The sequence below is a fragment of the Rhincodon typus genome, chromosome 25, assembly GCF_021869965.1.
Source record: "Rhincodon typus isolate 14 chromosome 25, sRhiTyp1.1, whole genome shotgun sequence".
Taxonomy (NCBI): Eukaryota; Metazoa; Chordata; class Chondrichthyes; order Orectolobiformes; family Rhincodontidae; genus Rhincodon; species Rhincodon typus.
The window spans coordinates 4,744,648-4,758,418 of NC_063356.1; positions in this window are offsets into that span (position 1 = coordinate 4,744,648).

The following is a 13,771-nucleotide window of genomic DNA, read 5'->3' on the forward strand; positions in this document are numbered from 1 at the left end:
TGTGTCTGTGTCTGTGTGTGTGTGTGTGTGTGTGTCTCTGTGTGTGTGTGTGTGTCTGTGTCTGTGTGTGTGTGTTCACTGTTGAAAGATTATATACGGCTGCGGCTGGATCTAACCTGAAAGTGCCTGTTGTGTGAAGCCTCAGGCAAGTGTCACCAGTCGATAGCCTGCACGGAGGGTGAAGAGGCGAATCGGGGAAAGGAAAACCAGGCAAATGAGCTGATAAATTCATCTGCGGCGGAGGTCGGAGGTGAAGGAAAATGCAGCTGCGTTCAGAACAAAAAAAAACCTCTTGAAAATGAAATTAAAATAATGAGAGCCCAATCTGACAAATTGCAGCAACACAGAGAGAAATGAATGATCAGAATCAGAACCACACCCCCCCCAACAAAAAAAAACACTGGCAGAATGTGCCAACCATCTGGGCAGAGATGGTGACAGACAGCTCAGCGAGGCTGCCGTGTTTTTGGTATGAAGGGCTGATTCAGTCCTCGTCCACAATTCTGAGCATTTGCTGATGAGTGACTGTCCTGCTGTTTTTTAATTACACATCATTAGGGAAGGCGTCACGTAATGTTATGAAATAATACCCGGAAATCCAGCCGAAACAGACAGGTGTGAATGTCAACATCCACAGACCAGGGAAAACTACCTCCCCTCCCCTAAACCAACCTGACCAGCCCACCCCCAACCCCAACCCCAACACCACAGCCGTTTCTAATCCAAGTTGACAGTTTTGTCCCTGCTGCAGTTCTTCTGACCCTGAGCATGTCCTTCATGGTTCCCCAGGGGTCACTGAAGGTAGGAGCTAATCTTCTGGGAGGAGAACGCAGTGGAAAATCACGCCAGACAATTACGCTTTCCTGTCACTTCACAAATTCAGTTCTTTTGAGCTTCCCGAAAATGCTTTCAGCTTTAGGGATTTGCGTGAATGTTATTTTTACTCAATCTTTTTAGACACAAAATAGCATTTCCATTTTGTTTTAAAAACACAAAAAACTTTAATTCCTCAATCCTGTACCTTTAGCTGTTTGGGGTCTAACTTCTGTCTGTTCTTTATTTCTTGTATATTCTCCTCTCCATTTTTTACCCTTTTCTCGTTTGTGCCTTGATTACTGGGCACTTAGCAGAAAGGGCCAATTCTCTCTCTTTCACACCTTAATCTAAACCCAGAATATCTTTCTCCCCTTCTGCAACCCCTTTGCCTTTTGCACTGAGCCTCTGTCAAAAGTATCAAGGAAAACATTTTCCAACGTCTTTCTGAAGAATTGTCATACTAGACTCAAAGTGTTAATTCACTTTCTCTCTCCACAGATCCTGCCAGACCAGCTGAGTTTCTTCAGTGTTCTCTGCCTACGTTTCAGATTTCCAGCGCCCGCAGTGTTTTGCTTTGAAGTGTCAGGTGGTTTCATTATTGTTAAATGTGAGATATACATGCAAGTTGTTGTTGGCCTGGAAGTTACCATGTAGTTTCTCTCACTCTGAATTTGATGATGTATTCATGGAATCATAGCGTCCCTACAGAGTGGAAACTGTGTGACCCTTCGGCCCAACAAGTCCACACCGGCCCTCAGAGCATCCCACCCAGACCCATTCTCCTACAACTCACCTAATCTACACATCCCTGAACACTGTGGGCAATTTAGCATGGCCAATCCACCCTAACCTGCACATCTTTGGACTGTGGGAGGAAACTGGAGCACCCGGAGGAAACCCACGCAAACACAGGGAGAATTACTCGATTCTACTATAAAGACTTAATGCAGAAAACAACCTGTCTTTCCACTTAAGGCAAACCAACAACTCATTTGAATCAGCATTGGCAAACATCTTTATACTGAACATAAAAAAGTTCAAACAAAGCAGGGAGGCAGAGAAACACAACAAACCAAGGAATGGATGCATCTTACAAATTAATGCATTGTGTGGAGTTTGTCACTTGCTCCATTCAGCCTCATTGCCTAGTGACCTTATCAAACAGCTAAGTATTGAAAATGACAGAAAAGGAGTGGCACCAGATTGGCAGCTGGAATGCCAGTGGTCGACATAACAAATTTCTGCTCTTAACCAAGTTGATGCAAAATTGCTGATTCTCAACTTGGTGTCTGCAAAGCAGACAATGTTAGTCATCCAAAAGGAAAATTTAGAAATTATCCACGCAACAAGACCAAGAAGAAATAGAAAGATTTCCTTTCCAAAGTGGATTAGCAATACAGCCTCATCACGTTGCTATTGCGCATACATGCAAGGGTATTCTGTGTCATTGTTGATGCATCTAGATAAAAATTATTCAGAGCAGAAGAGGCCATTCAGCCCCATAGATGCGTGGGACTTGGTCACATGGTGGCTCAGTGGTTAGCACTGCTGCCTCATGGCACCAGGGACCTAGGTTTGATTCCACCCTTGGGTGACTGTGTCTGTGTGGAGTCAGCACGTTCTCCCTGTGTCTGCATGGGTTTCCTTCAGGTGCTCTGGTTTCTTCCCACAGTCCAAAGATGCGCAGGTTAGGTGGTTTAGTCATGGGAAATGCAAGGTTACAGGGATTGGGTGTGCCTGGATGGAATGGTCTTCAGAGGGTCAGTGCAGACTCAACGGGCTGAATGGCATCTTTCTGCACTTTAGAGATTCTATGTAGTTTTTATCCCTTTGAATTAGATGGAAGTCCATGCCATTGTTGATTCATCTAGATTAGAAAAACATAGGAGCAGAAGAGGCCATTCAGCCCCTTAGATTTGTGGAACCATTCAAGCAGACCTCCATCTTAAATCAATTTACCTGCCTTTACTCTGAACCCAGATCTCTCACCTCCAGTTTTCCTGCTCATCCTGATTTGTACCTTATGTCAACATTCCAATGCATCCACGCTCACATCAGAGCAGTCCCTGTTGTTGGTAATCATCAAATTTACAGACATTTCCTGGAAGCCTCCCCATTCTTACATCTCAAAGTGTCAACTCCTGTTCTTCACTGATGTTCAGTTCCAAGGATTGCTGCTGGCTTTCCTTCACCATTCATAAACACACAAAGGGTAGCAGCAGGATTAGGCCCATCCAGCTCCTTGAGGCTGTTGCACTAAACAACACAATCACGGCTGACTTTCAGCCTCAACCCTACTTTCACACTCACTCTCCCGACTCTCTCGGAAGCAAAAAAAAAACGATCACTTAAACATAGAACTAGGAGCAGGAGGAGGCCATTCAACCCCCTTGAGACTGCTCCACCATTCAATATGATCGTGGCTGAACTCATCTTAGCCTCAACTCCACTTTCCTGCCCACTCCCCATAAAACTTTAAAACATTACGAATTAACCATCTGTCTGTCTCCTCCTTAAATTTACTCAATGACCCAGCGCCCACTGCATTCTGGAAGAATGAGTTCCACACATTCACAACACTTTGAGAGAAGTAATTCATCCTCATCTCTGTTTTAAATCTGTTACCCCTTATCTTAAAACTTTGACCTCATGTTCCAGATTGTTCCACAAGGAGAAACATCCTCTCTATGTCTACTTTGTCAATGCCCTCTAGCACCTACATACCTTAATTTGTTCTCCTCTCATTCTTCTAAACTCCAGATAGCATCGGCCTAAACGGCTCAATCTCTTCATAAGACAAACCCTTTATCTCTGGAATCAATCTCCTGTGAACTTCCTCAGTTTTGAATGACTGAGCTTCCATGACTCTCTGGTTCAAAAGTTTCAAAAGATTCACCACCCTCTGAGTGAAGAGGTTCGTCATCCCAGTCTGACATGACTGAGCCTTCCTCTTGTTCCTGGGGTGTCCAGCTCTCAGAGTCATGCACATGGTCATGTTTGGTGCCGGGGCCTGGCTGATGAATGGTGTTGGACCATTACATCCATATGCATCCATTCCCTCCACCACCAATGCTCAGTAGCAGCGTAGCTTTGCTATCTACAAAATGCACTGCAGAAATTCAAGGCTCTTTAGACAGCACCTTCCAACCCATGACCACTCCCATCTAGAAGCTCAAGGACAGCAGATACATGGGAACACCGTCCCCTGCGAGTTCCTCGTCAAGCCACTCATCATCCTGACTTAAAAATATATCACGGTTCCTTCACTGTCGCTGGGTCAAAATCTTGAAATTTGGCCTCTAACAGCACAGGGTGCACCAGCACTATGTGGACTGCAATGGTTCAAGAAGGCAGCTCACCATCACCTTCTCAATAAATGCTGGCCCAGCCAGCAGCCCTTACAGTTCATGAATGAATTTTTGAAAACTAGATTATGGTAAAATTGTTACAGAGATAGTAGGAACTGCCAATGCTGGAGCATCTGAGATAACAAGGTGTAGAGCTGGATGACTTCCCCTCCCACTCCTTGGACGACATGTCCATCCTGGGCCTCCTCCAGTGCCACAACGATGCCACACGAAGATTGCAGGAACAGCACCTCATATTCAGCTTGGGAACCCTGCAGCCCAATGGTATCAATGTGGACTTCACAAGCTTCAAAATCTCCCCTCCCCCGATAGCACCCCAACACCAGCCCAGCTCGTCCCCACCTCCCTAATCTGTCCGTCCTTTCTCCCACCTATCTCCTCCTCCCACCTCAACGCCCACCCCCACCTCCTACCTACCAGCCTCATCCCTGCCTCCTTGACCTGTCCGTCCTCCCTAGACTGACCAACACCCACCCTAACTCCCCAACTACACTCACCTTTACTGGCTCCATCCCTGCCTCCTTGATCTGTCTGTCTCCTCTCCACTTATCTGCTCCTTTATCCATCTTCCATCCGCCTCCCCCTCTTTCTCTCTATTTATTTCAGAATCCCCTTCCCCTCCCCCATTTCTGAAGAAGGGTCCAGACCCGAAATGTCAGCTTTCCTGCTCCTCTGATGCTGCTTGACCTGCTGTGTTCATCCAGCTCTACACCTTGTTATCTATGGTAAAATTGTGTCTTCATCCTCTTCAAAAAAGTTGGATAATATTTCCTACCAAAAATGTATCAACTTCAGTTATAAACACTTCTTTGAAGAAAATGTTCCGAATTTCCTTTGTATGATGAGGTGTTTCCTGACATCCTGAACAACCTTGTTCTAATTTTAGAGTTAGGCCCCATTGTTCAACTTGGTCTTTTTCTACAAGAGGAAGTTGTATCTACCCTGTCATTGAGTGTCTTAAAAAAAAAATGGTATAACATCTTAATTTTCTTGACAGGGAATACAATTTGTCATTGTAATGGAAACAGAAAATGCTGGAGAATCTCAGCAAGTCTTTTTCTTGATGGGCATCAGCATTTATTGCCTGTTCCTAGTTGCCCCTTGAGAAGGTGGTGGTGAACTGCCTTCTTGAGCCGCTGTAGTCCATGTGCTGTACATACAATGTTGACCAGGAGGGGATAGTTCTGGCAGCATCTGTTGGGAGCCGGAAACAGAGTTAACCTTTGAAGTGCAGCTTGACTCTTCTTTAGAACTGTGATTATTTTAACCCTTTTAGTTCCAACACAATTCTGATATATCTGTGCTGCCCTCACATCTCACTCGTCTCCCTGGCCAATCTATCCTTGATGTGATCTGATGTTGAGATTATTTAATCCAGAGAGTGACTTGACCAGGGTCTTATAAACTGGAATGTAATTAGGGCAAAGATGGGAAAGTAGAGCTTATGTTAATTGTCTGAATCAGTTTTCATTCCCCAGTAGGAGCATACAAATCTCCTTACGCTCTGTCGATATACTCCTCTCGTTTCTTTTCTGTGAAATATGTTTTTGAAACTGTCAAGTTCTCTTGCAACAAATGTCTTTCCATATGGCTAGCTTCCGCATTTCAGTGTGTTTGCTGTCACCTGTCCCAAACTATCTGACATCCTCTCCAACACCCTGCTGTGAGCTGCTCTCCTCTCTTTCACTTTCCTGTCTAGTCATTGGTGTTTTATGAGCCAATTTTGGCCCTTGTTCCAACTGGTTGTTGGCTCTCGTCAGGGATGGAAACGACAGGAGCTTCCTGTTTCTGAGGGGGCTGGGGGGAGTTAGAAACCCACTCAGTGCGCACTAATGGGTCAAATCTCCCTTGTCCTGACTCTTAACAACTATTTCATAGTTCTTCTGGTTCTTTGCAGGCTTTATAACGAAAAGAACTGAGGATGCAGGAGACAATAAAGACTGCAGATGCTGGAAACCAGAGTCTATAGGTGTGAGGCTGGAAAAGCACAGCAGGTCAGACAATATCTGAGGACCAGGTAAGTCAATGTTTTGGGTCGAAATCTGAAATAAAGACAGAAAGTGCTGTGCAAACTCAGAATGTCTGATAGTGTCTATAGAGAGAAAAGTAAAGCTAATGTTTCAAACTCGGTGACCTTTCATCAAAACTCCTTGCACCCTTTCCACTTGTGATAAAACACTTCTTTCTGCATTAACTGGTGTCTCCTCTGACGAATTAAAGTACAGCATTGCTTTAATCTACACTGCACAGCAGAAACTAGGAGCCATGGGAGATCAAATTCAAGTGATGCCCAAGAGTATTTCAATGTGACTATGTTAGACCATAAGATCATATGAAATAGGAACAGGAGGAGGCCATTCAGCCCCTTGAGTCTGCTCTGCCATTCAATAGGATCACTGCTGATCCAAAATTCATTGCATCCAGTTTCCTGCCCTTTCCCTAAACTCTTGATTCTCTGACTGATCAAGAATCTATCTGCCAAAGCCTTAAATATACTCAACGATGCTGCCCCCACAGCTCTCTGTGGCAAACAGTTCCACAACCCTCTGAGAGAAGAAATTCGTCCTCATCTCAGTCTTAAATTGGTGCCCCCTTTACTCTGAGACTATACCCTCTGGTCCTAGACTCTCACATGAAGGGAAACATCCTCTCAGCATTTACCTTGTCAAGCCCCTTAAGAATCCTATATGTTTCAATGAGATCACCTCTCATTCTTCTAAACCCCAGTGAATAGAGTTCTAACTGTTTAGCCTTTGCTCATAAGATAATCCCTCCATACCAGGGATGATCCCAATGAAAATCCCCTGAACTGTCTCCAATGAAATGGTAGCTTTCCTTAGCTAAAGACCAAAACCTTACTGTTCATAGAATCCCTACAGTGTGGGAACAGGCCCTTCGGCCCAACAAGTCCACACAAACTCTCAGAGCATCCCATCCCAGACCCATTCTCCTATCACCCACCTAATCTACACATCCCTGAACACTGTGGGCAATTTAGAATGGCCAATCTACCCTAAACTGCACATCTTTGGACTGTGGTAGGAAACCAGAGCACCCAGAGGAAACCCACACAGACATGGGGAGAATGTGCAAACCCCACACAGACAGTCACCTGAGGCTGGAATCGAACCCAGGTCCCTGGTGCTGTGAGGCAGCAGTGCTAACCACTGAGCCACCATACCACCCCGTTCCTTAGAGAAAGTCCAGATGTCTTGAAAGGCATAGCACAATTACAAGTTCTTCTTTCTAAAGCAAGAAATAAAGTCTATTTGTATTTATATAATGGTATGGCCCATCCTCAGGAAGTTCTAAAACACTTCAGAACCATTGGAGATTTGTAATGTAGTCACCTGCTTTCAGAAACTCTGACAGTCACCGTGCGTAAAGGCAACAACTCGGTAAAACATCTTTGTCAATGCTGATTGATGATGACTAGTGGCCAGGATACAGGATAGAATACCCCTGCTATTCTTCATGCTTAGTACCCTGCCATCTTAATATACCTGAGAGATTAGACAAGTCTTCACTTTTGTTACTCATCCAGAGGACAGCACCTCTGACAAGTTCCAAAAATGCAACTTCTTTCTTGTTTCTTTTATTGTCTGGGCTTTGATCCAAGAATTCACTAATCAGAGCTGGGGATGTTTGTCTTTCTATCCGTCTCTGTACCAAAGCACAATACTGACTGGACATAGATAACACTGACGACCTGAGATATTACTGTTACACACTGCATTAGCGTTAGATCCACTGATACTGTGGGACCAATACCCTGCAGGAAACCTCCCTTCCTACAAATTCCAGTAGCATTGGTGAAAACTCCGAAAGCTGTCAAACATTTCTGGGTGGATCTGAAATGGGTCCTAACTAATTGCTTGTCCTTTCTCACATATTGTCATCTATTGTACGATGGGAAACACCAGTTCATCACTAACATTTCCCAATCCTGCTGAAAGGTCTTCAACTTGAACCTCACTTTCTCTCTCCCCACAGATGCTGCCTGACCTGCTGAGTATTTCCAGCTTTTTCTGTTTTTAGTTTAAATGAGAATTGGGGCCCACTACAATAGAAAAGAGAAAGCTGAGGGGAGACCAAAGATTTGAAGGCTTTGATCAGCTGGATGGAAAGGAAATATTTCCACTTCTGATCAATCCAGTACCAGTGGCTGTATAAAGATAAGATAGTCACTAATATAACCAATAACTTTTTGTTTTATTTGGTCATGGAATGTGGACATTGCAGAAGAGACAAGTATTTATTGCCCATCCCTAGTTGCCCTTTGAGAAGGTGGTGATGAGCTGCCTTCTTGAACAGCTGCAGATCTATGTGCTGTAGGTAGAGCCACAATGCCCTTAGGTTTGATTTGATTTATTGTAGTCACGTGTACCTAAGTACAGTGAAAAGTTTTGTTTTGCGTGCATTACTGGCAGATCATAACATACAAGGACAAATAGATCCTAGGGTGTTTAGACAGAGTGAGGCATAGAAGTTTACGGCTGCACTGGAGGTGCACAAAGTAAGACCAACATTAGATTTGAAATTAGAGAGGTCCATTCAACAGTCAAATAACAGGAGCGAAGAAGCTGTTCTTGAACCTGTTCATATGTGTGTTTAAATTTATGTATTGTCTGCCTGATAGAAGAGATTGGAAGATAGTGTAAGTGGGGTGGGAGGGGTCTTTAATGATATTGGCTGCCTTTACGCAGCAGCGAGAAGTTGAAAGACGAGAGGTTGGCTTGTGTGATGGTCTGGGCAGTGTTGACAATTTTCTGTAGTTTATTACAGTCTTGGGCAGAGCAGTTGCCGTACTAAGCTGTGATGCATCCAGATAGAATGCTTTCTGTAGAAGTTGGTGAGGGATTGTATGGACATGCTGAATTTCCTTAACCTCCTGAGGAAGAAGAGGCATTGTTGTGCTTTCTTGGCTGTTGCTTCTAAATGGGAGGACCAGGACAGATTGTTGGTGATCATCACTCCTAGGAATTTAATGCTCTCGACACCCTCCACCTCAGCTCCATTGATGTAGATAGGGGCATGTCCTGCTCCTTTCTTCCTGAAGTGGATGATCAGCTCTTTAGTTTTTCTGATGTTGAGGGAGAGATTGTTATTCTTTACACCATGTCACCAAGCTCTCTATCTCCTTCTTGTATTCTATCCCATCATTGTTTGATATCGGCCTACAACAGTGATGTTGTCAGTGAACTTGTAGATGGAGTTGGGACAGAATTTAGCCACACATTTGTGAGGGTACAGCAAGTACAGTAAGGGGCTGAGCACACAACCATGTGGGGTGCCAGTGTTGAGGATTGTTGTGGAGGAGGTGCTGATGCTTATCCTCACTGATTGCAGTCTGTGGGTCAGGAAGTCAAGGATCTATTTGCAGAGGGTGGAGCACAGATCTAGGTTTTAGAGTTTGGAGATTAGTTTGGTTGGGATTATGGTGTTGAAGGCAGAGCTGTAGTCTATATGTAGGAGTCTAATGTATGTATCCTAATTATGCAGATATTCCAGGGATGAGAGAAATGGCATCTGCTGTGGACATGTTGTGCCAGTAGGCAAATTACAAGGAATCAAGACAAGCTGGGAGGCTAGAGTTAATGTGAGCCATGGCTAACCTCTCAAAGCACTTTGTAATTATGGAAGTCAGAGCCACTGGATGGTAGTTGTTGAGGCATATTACACGTGTTTTCTTTGGTATTGGATTCATCATAGAAGCCCTACCGTATGGAAGCAGGCCGTTCATCCCATCGACCCTCCAAAGACTATCCTACCCAGATCCATTCTATCCCTGTAACCCTGCATTTCCCATGGCTAACCCACACAGCCTGCACACAATAGACAATTTAGCATTTTCAATCCACCTGACCCGCACATCTTTTTGGATTACGGGAAGAAACCGGAGCACTGGAGGAAACTTCACACAGTCGCCCGAGGGCGGAATTGAACCCAGGTCCCTGGTGCTGTGAGGCAGCAGTGCTAACCACTGAGCCACCAGTGATGGTCTCCTTGAAGCAGTTGGGGACTTCAGATCGTAGTAAGAAGAGATGTCAGTGAATACTCCTGCAGCTGGTCCGCACAGGATCTGAGTGCACGGCTGGGGACTCCATGTGGGCCAGTCACTTTCCCTCTCAAACAAGGCCGATCTGACATCTGCAGCAGTGACTGAGGGAACAGATGCGTGTGGGGCTGTTGGGACAGGTGACACTGTTCCACTGGCTTTCTGCTTGAACTGAGCTTAAAAAGGATTGAGCAGATGAGGGAGGGATGTGTTTTTGTCTGCTATTCTGTTCTGCTTCATTTTCTATCCCATTATGTCATGTAGGCCTTGCCACAGGTGATGGGTGTCCATATGGTTGGTTTGGGTCTCTACCTTGGCCTGGTACTGCCTCTTGGCATCGCTAATGGCCTGGCAAAGGTCATACCCTGGATTTTCTGTATAGCTCCGGGTCATCCGACTTGAATGCCACATGCCTGCTCTTTGGTAGACAATGGGTTTCCCGGTTCATCCATGGTTTCCAGTTGGGGAACATGCAGATTGACATCTTTGGCACGCAGTCCTTAGGGAGGAAATTTGCAGGATTTTGATCCAGCAACACTGAAGGAACAGTTACATACTTCCAAGTCAGGATGGTGAGTGGCTTGGAGCTCATCTTGCAGGTGGTGGTGTTTCAAAGAATGTCATGGGATTCCTGCAGTGTGGAAGCAGGCTGTTCAGCCCATCGGCTTTGCACCAACCCTCTGAAGAGCATTTCGTGGGTGATTATTATCCTTCAACAAAGATCACTGAAATAAACAGATTATCTGGTCGTTGTAATTTGTTGATGCGGGAACTTGTTGTGTGCAAGTTGCTGCACCGTTTCCTGCATTGCAATGGTAACCATACTTCCAGTGTACTTCATAAGCTGCACATTCTTTGAGGAATCTGGTAAGCTGTGGAATCCGCACTAGAAATATTCCTTTGGTGACAAAGGGGAAATATTGATTGATTTAGGTGAATAAAATCGATGCATTTAAGAGGAGGACAAAAACACACAGGGTAGCAACGATTAGAATGGTGCACTAATGGCTGAGATCGGGTAAGGTCAGAAGAAGCTCCTGTCTAGAATTAACACTGGTACAAGCCAAATGTCATGAATTGTTTGTTACTGTGCTGTAAGTGCCCAAATGCAGCAAGATCTGGACAATATCCAGCCTTGGGTCGACAAGTGGCAAGTAACATTCGCAATTCACAAGTGCCAGGCAATGACCAGCTCTAACAAAAAAGAATCAAAGGGTCAACCCTTGACATTCAATGGCATCACCATTATTGAACTTCCCACAGTCAATGTCCTGGGGGGTTACCATTGACCGGAAACTGAACTGGACTCACCATATAAACACAATGGCTACGTCAAGAAGTCAGAGGCTTGGAATCCTGCAGTGAGTAACTCACCTCCTGACTCCGCAAAGCCTGTCCACCATCTACAAGACACAAGTCAGGAGTGTGATGGAATACTCTCCAGTTGCCTGGATGGGTGCAGCTCCAACAACGCTCAAGAAGGTGAACACCATGTTTGATTGACACCACATCCACAAGCATTGATTCCTCCACCACAGACTTTCAGTAACAGCAGTGTGTACTATCTATAAGATGCCCTGCAGAAATTCACCAAGGCTCCTTAAACTGCATCTTTCAAAACTATGTCCACTTCCATCTAGAAGGACAAGGGCAGCAGATGCATTGGAACACCACCCCCTGCAAGTTCCCCTCCAAGCCATTTCCCATCCAGACTTGGAAATATATCACCGTTCCTTTACTGTCGCTGGGTCAAAATCCTGGAATTCCCTCCCTAATAGCATTGTGGGTCAAACTACAGCACATGGACTGCAGCGGTTCAAGAAGGCAGCTCACCCCCACCTTCTCAAGGGGCAACTAGGGACGGGGCAATAAATGCTGACCCAGCCAATGACACCCATGTCCCATGAATGACTTTTAAAGAAATTTTATTTAAGTCCATGTATTACCTGTGCAGTCCACATCGGGGCTGGTAGACATGACATGATGATTGTGCAGGGCAAAATGTTTTATTTGGGTTTCCTGCCGCGGTGGTGGGGGAGGGGATTAGTGGTGGCTTCTACAGGGAAGAACATAACATTGAAGTAAATTCTGATCACGGGAAGTGAGTCATTTTGAGAACTGGTTTTAAAAGCCAAGCATTGCTGAGCCCTCAGCATGTCGGGGGAAAGTCTGGCACTGAGCCCTGGGTGATATCAAAGAGTCAATTATATCGCAGCTGCTGTTTCGAAAAGGATGGCTGTGCTGGAAAAAGCTTTGGGGATCAACGGAGCCAAACGTGAGCAGCTGCTGTGCCCATCTCCTGTCGACACATTAAACTCATCTCCCGCTGCTGATAGCCTGCTTCATGTGGCATACCAGCTTCAGCTCTTTCTCTACTCCCTTCTCCTGCTGAATGGAGACCCCATTTTATTTGCCTTTCCCCCAGCACCCCCCATTCTGTTTCTAATTCTTTCCCCCAATACCCTCACCACTGCTGGGGTAAGGGTAGCTCAGACCTGTGACACTGACTGCCCCTCAGCTGAGTCCCTCATTCTTCAAGCACAAGCCTAGACAGAGAGTCCCAAGAGGCTATTGAGTTGCAGAAGAATCACACCCAAGGCTGCTTCTAGACAGAGAGTGCTGAGAGGCTGTTTGGCAGTGGAGGCATCGTCACCAAGTCCTTATGTAATCGCTGTGTCTCTGAGGGCTCCCCACTGCTAACTGTAAGGAAGAGAGAGAGAGAGAGATGCAGATTTGATCTCCTGGCTTTCCTGGTGTTTGTTGAGAATCAGCCATCCTGGTAACACCCGCAGATGTGAGTGGGTCCAATGCATACTCACGGATTCTGCTGAGGTGAGTTTGTGTTCCTGGGAGAGTCTGCATCTACCGTAGGTTGGTGAAGGTGGCACTGGAGGTGGCTTTGGGCCTGGCAGCATCAGTGGCGGCTGCATTGGTGAGGTAGGCCTGAAGTGGACACATAGCTGCGGTGGAGTTGGGCTGCTGTGGTACTGAACAGTATCTGTGGGGCCTGCGTTGGTGAGGTTCATGGAGGACTCATAGTGGTGAGGGCATCATTGGAGGTGAGATGGTGCCAAACAGTGGGTGACTTATGTTCCAGCAATGGCAGCGGCGTGGTGAAAGGGGACTCGTGCCTGGTCACCAGGCCCATGGCCCATGGCGGACCGCTCAACAAGAGGACTGCAAAGTTGGACACTTTCATTCTTCTGCCTTTACATTCAATGTTCTAGTTTATTTTTCTGTGTTTCAAGATGGTGCTGGAGAGTGACGACACGATACAACACTTCTCACAAAAGTGCTGTAACAAAATGCACGTGACAACAAGTAAATCAAATCGAATCAAATCAAATGACTGAAAGTTCTGAGAGGGTAATGGTTAAAGCTGACTGTAGAGTAAAAGGTTAATTATACCTTTACTGAAGAATAGCTACTGAGCATGTGCAGAAGGAGCACTGTCACAGTGAACTGAGCTCACATGGAGCCTGAGTCTGACTGTATCTTGTGAGTATCTATGTTGGGGATTCCCAAATTG